Source organism: Ixodes scapularis, unplaced genomic scaffold (assembly GCF_016920785.2).
Source record: "Ixodes scapularis isolate PalLabHiFi unplaced genomic scaffold, ASM1692078v2 PGA_scaffold2__306_contigs__length_199485367, whole genome shotgun sequence".
NCBI classification, from domain to species: Eukaryota; Metazoa; Arthropoda; class Arachnida; order Ixodida; family Ixodidae; genus Ixodes; species Ixodes scapularis.
In genome coordinates this window covers 63692913-63701933 of record NW_024609857.1, presented here as the reverse complement: position 1 = coordinate 63701933, position 9021 = coordinate 63692913, and the positions used below count along the sequence as shown (strand labels likewise).

Below are 9021 nucleotides of genomic sequence, written 5' to 3'. Positions count from 1 at the left end.
GCCCTCAGGGTCTGGACCGCTGCCGCCACGTTGTCCGGGAGGGGCTGTGCCTTCAGCAGCTCGGTATGGAGTCGACCTGCTTCGTGGGTCTCCAGATGTATTATCGGGGCCCCGCACAGCCAGCAGGTGTCAGGCGCTCCCAAGACCCGTGGCGCCGCCGGCTACGTGTGGCCACGGAACGGGAGTGGGACTTGGTGGTCGGGCTCGCCAGGCGTTGGTCTGGGTTGGTGCTTCCAACGCCGACGGGAGACGGAATGGCTCTCCTTCCTTCCACGCCGTCCACGTGGCCACGGTGTGGCAGGGGGGCCGACTTCAGGCAGGTAACCCCGTCGTAGACGGATTCGCTCCGTGGTGCGGGTGCCGTCGCGGACGGCCCTGCCTGGTGCCGCGATGTTGCTGCGGACGGCCCTGCCCCGTGCCGCGCAGGCCTGCCTGCTGCCGGGCTCGCGGTACCTGCGAAGCCCAGGCGGCGTTGGCCCGCCCCGCCGTTCGGCCATCCTCGGTGTTGACGCCTCCCTGGGCGGCCGCCCCGAGGGTTTGGTCGACCGGACCTGTGGAATCCAGCCACCCCGGGGCCTGGCCCGTCCGGTGGGCCTCCTGGTTATGGCCCCCTGGGGCGGTTTCTCCAAGGAGGCATCCTGTGTAGAAAGAACACTGTCAGAACACCGGAAAATCATCACTTTCTGTGGCAGAATGTGGCGGCGGCACTAGTTTTCATTAATTATGTTCCCCATCGCGACGGTAATACCCCTTCAAGTCCGCGATGTGAACTGGACCCGACTCCTCATTTCTATCACACCGAGTGAGTTTATAAGTAAGCCGTGCCATTCGCGTCTTTACCTCATAGGGCGCTTCCCATCTATGAGCAAGCGACGCGGCGAAGCCGCTATAGCTGCGTTACTCAGGGGGTGGGTTCTTCTCAGAACCAAGTCACCAACTTTGAATTCCAAGTGCCTATGGCTCCTGTCATACTGCGCCGCTTGCTCGATCCTTGCGGCATCAAGATTCTCTCTAGCATCGTGCAGCGCCCCTGTTCGTTAGCTGTTCCGCGTACCTAGAGAGCGCGTCCTGGTGTTCCTTGGTTGCTCCGCAACTCGTTCTCCAGCGGAGACGGTATATCTTTACCCAGGTTCAGAAACGCTGGCATGAAACTAGTTGATCTGTTCACGGTATTCCGAATGGCAAAACCCATCTCAGCGATGTGCTCATCCCAGTCTCGGTGTCTCTCCGTTAGCGCGATCAGCATGCTTTTGATATTCCGACTCACTCGCTCAGTGATATTGGCAGGGACGGCGCCAAGGGGAGGCGAGGGGTGGCGGGCGCCTCCCGTAAAATTTGTCCTGCCACCCCCAAGATATGCCAGCATTTACATCCCCCTCCCCCCCCCCCCCCTAATTTTCGTGCGCAGACCCGTGCACACTACATGGCTCGTAATTTTCCTAATTTTCTCGTCCCATAGGGGGGGAGGGGGGATGTCAGTGCCGCTGCACCACCCTCACGTGAGCTCTTCATTTTCACTGAGTTTATCGAAATCACCGATGAGTTACAAAACTTAATTTAGCGCGAAATCAACAATCAATGTCTAGAGAAAGCCTAGGGTAGCCCCGAAGCTTCATGCATCGACTATTTGCCTAATATGCGATGAGAGATTTGACTACCTGCAACAAACTCGCAACGGTGCGACGACCCAGGAAGCCCAATGCGACTACGTCCACGGCACACACAAGGCACGGTAACGCTATCACCGGCTGCCACAAAATTAAAGAAGACGCAGGAAGGAACCAGGACGCCCCGATGACGACGCCCCGTCGGCATAAAAGAACGCAGACCAAGAGCTACAGCGTCCAAGATGGCCCCAACCGCCAACGTTTTTGAATCCGAGCCCGCCGAAATCTTGCCGGAGGACACGCAAAAAGACCACGCCGCCCCAGCTCCTCTGACGTCACGCGCCTCAGGGGGTAGGGAAACCGAACGCACCGCTCCTGCGGGGTTCCCTTCTCTCCTCGGTGCCGCGGCCTCACCAACCTCTCCAACTCAGCGCGAGGACCGCTCCATCGCCATGCGTTCCGATAGAACGATGAACGAGGTACCAGAGCCAAGCACACATATCGGCCGAACATCTGGACCTCACATACTGATATCAAACAGTTTTCACTACCTCGGCCAAGACGCCTCCAAAGAAGCCATCACAATAACTGCACCGACCAAACATGCTTCGCCAGGTGAGCGTGAACCGTCCAAGCGCGCACCTGCCGATTTTCTGACGCAGGACGGCTTCACGCTAGTAAGCCACCGCCAATCGCAAAAGGAAATCAAAACCCGCGAAAATCAAACGGAGAGACTGCACACCGTGCTTTTTCGACCCTCGCTGGCAAAAATACAATTAGAACCATCAAACAAAAGCAAAATCACACAAGAAATTAGGAGCAGGTTCAACAGATATGGCATCCCAAACATTCGCCTCAACCCTACAAAAAACATCATAGCGGTTGACACACCTTACGTTGGAACAAGAGACAAGCTTCTACTCATTACCAAACTGGACGAAATTGAGATATATGCTTTTCCTGCCACCCCAGCAAATGCCTCCGAGGGAACGGTGCAACAAATAATCGGCGAACACTCCTTGCAAGTCGTTCGAACCTTGCTACAGTCGAGACACACCATCCTGGACATCACCCGGAAAGGACCGGGCACATCGGTCTCGGTTGTCTTTAAGGGCCCAAATGCTCCTGATCACGTAACTTTGGGCTGACAGTGGTACAGAGTTTACCCGAGCAGGGGACGCGAACCCAAACGCCAAGTGTCCTACAACTACGATCAGCAGTCCACCATAGAAAAGCCCCCGCTCGCTCCGACATCCCGACAACAGTCGCAGGAGGAAAACAGCATACGAACGTGGAGTACCACCTTTGCAGCAGCGCTCTACGCCGGCTGCCGCGATAAATCCACAGCTGCCACATAACCAAGGCTGCCCGCGGAGCGCGCCGCGCGCGACATCAGCGACATTCTTTGGCACAAAAACACCACGACAATCCAACGCCGAAGGGGAAGATCACTTTTCAAGCGTTAGTTTACTTAGATTGAGGGGACGAGGACGGACCGGGGCAACCACCATCGTTGAGCAAGGGACACAGTCAGCACTCTAGGCGCAGCAGCCTACGCGGAAGTACGGCAGCCAAAATGACAGGGGGCCGACAGATCGAGCCCTTCGGCTTGCCGGAACCGCCCATCCGTGGAGCAAACTTCTCATCGCGCCGCAACGTACTTTGTGGCGACGTGGACATGCGCCGAGCAGACTCAGTTCGAAGGACAGCGGAAATCTCGCTGCACGACGGAGGCACCCGAGAAAAAAGCCGAAGCCGCTTCACAAACAGGTCCAACTTATGGTGAATTCCACTCGTAGATCCGGAGCGCTTTCCGAAATCCGTGAGGGAGGCGAAATTCCGCTCCGTGGGACCCGCTCCGAATCGACGAGGGGAAAATGCATTTTTGAAACGACCTCCCCCACACCCCTCCCCACCGCCGTTCAAAATGGCCGCTGCTCGAACTTGACAAGCCCACCAACGCCTCAGCCAACTGATCTTTCCGACGACCAGTGACGACTTTCAATGCTTAGCTGCAGAAATAACACGCGACACAAACCGGGCGAAATTATGCGCACCATGACGCCATGCATGTCACAAATCACAAATACGTCCGCGTTCGGCAACGTCACATACCTTTCGGCCGCCTCGAAGCGGCGGGGTGCGGACAGCGATTGCCCGCGGTGGAGTTCAGATTTCTGGTACGACTTTAATAAACACAGAGGTTACAAGCCATCACTTGCTTGGTAGTTGCATAATCACTTCTTGATTTATTTCATGGGAAAACGCAGGCGGAATGCCATGTAAAAAGGTAAACAATCATTGGCTGCAGAATGAACAGTCCTAACCTTGCGTCTGCCTCTGGCTTTTCTGTCGTTCTTCCTCTCACGATCACAGATGTCAGCGCTTGCGATCTACCACGCTCCACAGTCCCGGCTTTGTATCCCTGATCTACGCGAGGTAGAAGCGTTCGAGCCGTCACAATCCCGCGTAAACAACCGACGCACCAGCACAGATCCAACTCGACGGCCCGACCGCCGACCGGCCCGCCGACCTCTCCAACCTCGCCGCGCATGCGCACAGCCGATTTAGGCGGAAGTCACGTGGGCCGCTCTGTCAACTTCCGGAGAGATCTGTGAAATCCCGCAGAGCAAGTTCGGCGGGGTTCGATGCGCTCCGTGGAGCGGGCGCTGCCAGAGATCTACGAGCGGAAGATGACCAGCTCGAGCCAGATCTGCGAGCGGAATATGCGCGCTCCAAATGGAGCGATTTTGGAGCGCTCGAGATCTGCGAGCGGAATTCACCATTAAACGAACAAGACAGCTCCAAGAAGAACCACGACGAAAGCAGACATCCGAGGAGAACAACCGGCCAATTCCCTTCAAAGCGGCATGTGGACCCTTTCCCAACACGCCTCCAAACAGGCCGACTCTAACTGGTCTTCCCCTGGGGTTTATCCGAGTGAGGGGACCCGCCCTCTCCCACACCGAAACATCAACCCTCCGCTGCTCCTCTTCCGCCCTTCCCTATTCCCTCGAGAGCGGACGTGACGGGGGCGCTACCAACACCACGGAAGGACGCTCCTGCTGCCGCGCCTTTTCTCTTCTTCACCATCCCGAGTATGGCTGCAACATCCGCACCACCAACGCAATGCAAATGCGGACACCCTGAAAATCAGAGCGAATTGGCGCTGCAAAATTACCACCGACAGTGCAGAGTGGTAGAAATGATTCTGCATCACACACTAATTCAACTGGTAAGAGAAGTACTCCAACAGCTCCTGGGGAGCCAGACTTTCGTGGAACGCTACCATGACGAACACCAATCCGCAATCTAAGACGCAACCCGGGACGACCCGGGAGAGGGCAGCGTGGTTTCTGCAGTGGAATCGCAGAACCTTCGCCCGCAAGAAGGCAGAGTTTCTTGTCCGCTGCTCAGCAGGGACAAGACCAGTAGTGCTGCTTCTCCAGGAGGCCCAGGATCCAAACCTCTCGCTGCCCGGCTACGACACGTATACGCGACCCACCATCCCGCATCGCCAACGAACGCCGAACGGTCCGGGCGGCAAAGCGCCGCCGCAGAGCGTCAATTACAGGGGCGACGCGGCGGTCCTAGTGGCTGCCCGCATCCCGCACGACGAGCTCGACCTGCACCGCTGGTGCACGCGCAACATCAAGAGGTCGTGGGCGTGGCTTTCCAACTCCCCCAATGTAAGGTCGTGGTGGTGTCGATATACGTCCGACCGTCAATCCGCAACAGCGTCACCATTGACTGGTCCTGGGTCGAAGACCTGCGAAAAATGCACCCCGATGCCCTCGTCGTCATCGGCGGCGACTTTAACACACGCCACACGTGCTGGGGATCGAGGACCGACACATGCCACGGTTCGAACCTCGTTTGCGCAATGGCCACGTGCTGCCCGGATCCTTGAGTCTGCTCAAAGATCCGGACTTACCGATGTGAGTTTGCCAGCACGCTCGCCAAGGCGACACCACGACCGACCTCACATGGACGAACCGGCGGCGGGCCCTCTTCTGGGAACCAGGAGCAGACACGTGGGGGAGCGACCACCTGCCCATCTTCATTCGTTCGCGCGGCGACAAGATAACGGCGCCGAAACGAACTACGAGCGTCGTCTGCTGGGACGCCTTCCGCGCAGAGCTGGAGCAAACACCCGCCACCACATCAGGCGGTGACCCAGAAACGCACGAACTGGCCCACCTCCTACGGACAATACACGAAGCCAAAAGGTCATCTACCCAGCAATTTCAAGTGGCGGAGGACAAGCCGTCGCCGGACTTGCACCTGGCTAACCTATGCGCTGTGTGCGTACAGAGGGAGAGAGGACGAACGCCCGGACTGCGATGACGTCTGAACCTTATAACCGCTGAGGCGCGCGATTACGCAAATATTCTCTCTACAGACAGATGGTGCGACCTTTGCTCCAGCTTCAACGGTAACATGAGCGGACCACGCATATGGCACATCTTTCGGAATTGGCAGGGCAAAGCCAAGAGACGCACCGCGGCGCAGACAGCGGCTCTGCGCATGCCAACCTCGGAGGAGCAGCTGGCGCTCCTCCAGGCTGAGGCAGTGTTCCTCCTGCAGCCTGCGGCTTCACCGGATCCCACCATATACTCCCGAGACTCTGCGACACCGACCCAGATGATCGGACATTTCTAGGCATTGGATCTCCAAGCAGCGGAGCAGGTCGACATAGACCAACCGTTTCAAATGGCCGAACTTCACGCAGCTTTAGCAAGGGCGAACGCCCGCAGCGCACCTGGCCCAGACCTGATAACCATTTCAGAACTGTGCAACCTCCCTGAAGTCCACCTCCAGCTTCTCCTTGACGCGATGAACGAGATTTGGACGACGGGCAACTTCCTGACCTCCTAACGCGAACCCTTGGGGATACCGATCCCAAAACCGGGCAAGCCACCGAATGAGCTCACTAACCTCCAGCCAATTTCCCATACCAGGAACCTGTGTAAACTCACTGAACATATGGTTCTCGAGCGACTCATGTGGCATCTCGAGAGGAACTACCCGCCCCACCCACATCAACTAGAATTTCGCCACGGGATGAACACGCAAGACATTCTCCTTATGTTCCGCCACCAGGTCCTTGACGCCTACTCGAAAGTGCAGACGAGAACGGTGGTGGCGGTGGACGTTCGCAAGGCCTTGGACACCGTCCCTCACGAGGCGGTCATCCAGAGCGCAGAGCTTGCCGGACTGTGCGGCCACCTTCGCAATTTCGCTAAGAGTTTCCCGAACGACAGAACGTACAAGATCAAAGCCGGGGACTACATTGGAGCCGCTCAACCGAACAGGACCAGGGTACTGCAGGGCGCGGTCCTCTCGCCCACCCTCTTCAACCTGGTCATGGCAAGACTTCCCCCACTCCTTGAAGCGGTTCCATCGCTGCACTTTGACGTATACGCCGATGATGTCACCATCTGGGCAACGACGGGATCGGCGGGCGAACGGGAGCACACGCTTCAGCTTGGCCTCCCTATTGAAAAAGGCCAATATGAACTCGGCTTATTGTGGAAATATTGTTTTCCAATGAAGTTGAAGGAAACCAATAAAAACTTATTGTTATCCGATTAATCCAATACGCACGATGGGAATTCATATCGGAGCACAATATCCCGATATAGTATGTGGTTATTGGTATACAACAGGATATTGGAGCACGATATCCCGAGATAACTTGAGCTTATTGGTATACAACACGATATTGGAGCACAATATCCCGACAGAACGTGCGGTTATTGGTATACAACACGATATCGGAGCACAATACCCCGATATAGTACGCGGTTATTGGAACAGAATACGACATCGCGTGCATATTGGTGACCGACACGGACATGCTGTACGGCCACACGATATATAAATATGGGTTGTCGATCCCGGGCCCAAAGGTAAATACAATATGATATCGCGTGCATATATCTCAGAACGGATGAAAAGTTACCAATATGATTTACGTCGGCATTATACCGCGGACTGAGAGGAAACGCAACACGATATTGAGCGTTCGTGAAGCAACATGTGGATATCGGTATGCCCACATATATGACATCGCGTGAGTGATATCGTAAAACAGCAGGAGTTACCATACGGCAATACGAGAGAGAAGACAACGGAGGTGGATACACAGGGAACACAAACGTTCTGCGTTGCGAAGACATTAACATTCATCGAAAGTGCAAGTGTGTATGGCCGTTGGTACGGGACACAGTACACGCAGCTTCGCGCGCTTGAAATGCTAGACAACCACCAAACCATTCAGAATAACTAGCAACACCCGCGACCTACCTTTCTACGCCTCTGACGGAGCACGCTAGCACGTTTCACACTTCACACATGATGATATATCCGCAAAGAACCACCCTCTGCTAAAAGCACCGGTATATTTCACTTTATACACTGGGATGTTGCTTCTACGGAAGCCTTCTTCATCGACTATTCGGGTCCTCTCCATAGCATTGAACGGGTCCTGAGGGTCCCGCGGGATCGTCGGGATCGTTCCCCCGCTCGTACCAGAATTTGGATTTGGATATGCGGCTGTGACATACGACGACACGAAGGTACGTATCTGTTTCGGGAAAAGACACATATCTGCTTCAGCACAAAATATTTACCACTAAACTTAAAATACAAGAACTTACGTAATATTAAAAGACAAAGTTATTCCGCTCTTTTAGAACTTCGCCCACCTTGTCAACAATCTCAGTGTAACCAAATACAGCGGTGTTTAGACGCGCTGGCAACTCGCACACCCCGCGTACCCCGCGGCCCCCGCGGGGTCGGCGGCGTCGTGTAGTTAAAGTGAGCTGCGTGTAGTTGTGTAGCGTTGTAATCGCCCAACCGATTCCACTGTGCTCCGTGCCCCTGTTCCTTTGATTTGGTGTTTGATGTGTGACGGAAAAGGCTTTGTTACAGAGCTTAATCTTTGGTGTGCCAGCCACAATCTCGCGACGTCGTATTAGCGCTCCAGACAACGATGGCATGAATGCCCAACATGATCTTCGCCCTTGTGGGTTGGTTGGACGCGTTAGGGTACTGGACGGGCCGCTTTTCTGAACCCAGGCCCGGCATCTTGGTAAGTTACCTACCCGAGCCTAACCCGGGGGTTCGAAGCCGAGTCTCAGGCCTGCCCGGAGCCCTAGCAACATCTGTGTACCCGGCCCGGACTAGTCCGCCAGTTTTAGAACCTGCCCGAGTCCGGCCCCTTCCGGGCCCAAAATTGAAGACGAGTTTAAACGTCGCTACGTGTGCACGAATTTACAAAGCAACGTACCCGTATAAACAAAGTAAAATTTCAATAGAAATGTGACGTTATACATACCGGGTGATTCGTTTTAATCACGTGATCCGTGATTCGTTCAGCCTCTGGCTGAGCTGTAGAGCCCAACGCAGT

At 55.5% G+C, this 9021-nt stretch overlaps 1 pseudogene; it reads left to right on the top strand.

Moving 5' to 3' along the window:
* The first annotated feature begins 4897 nt into the window (after positions 1 to 4897).
* LOC121836501 lies at positions 4898 to 6269 on the top strand (annotated as a pseudogene).
* The last annotated feature ends 2752 nt before the right edge of the window (positions 6270 to 9021 follow it).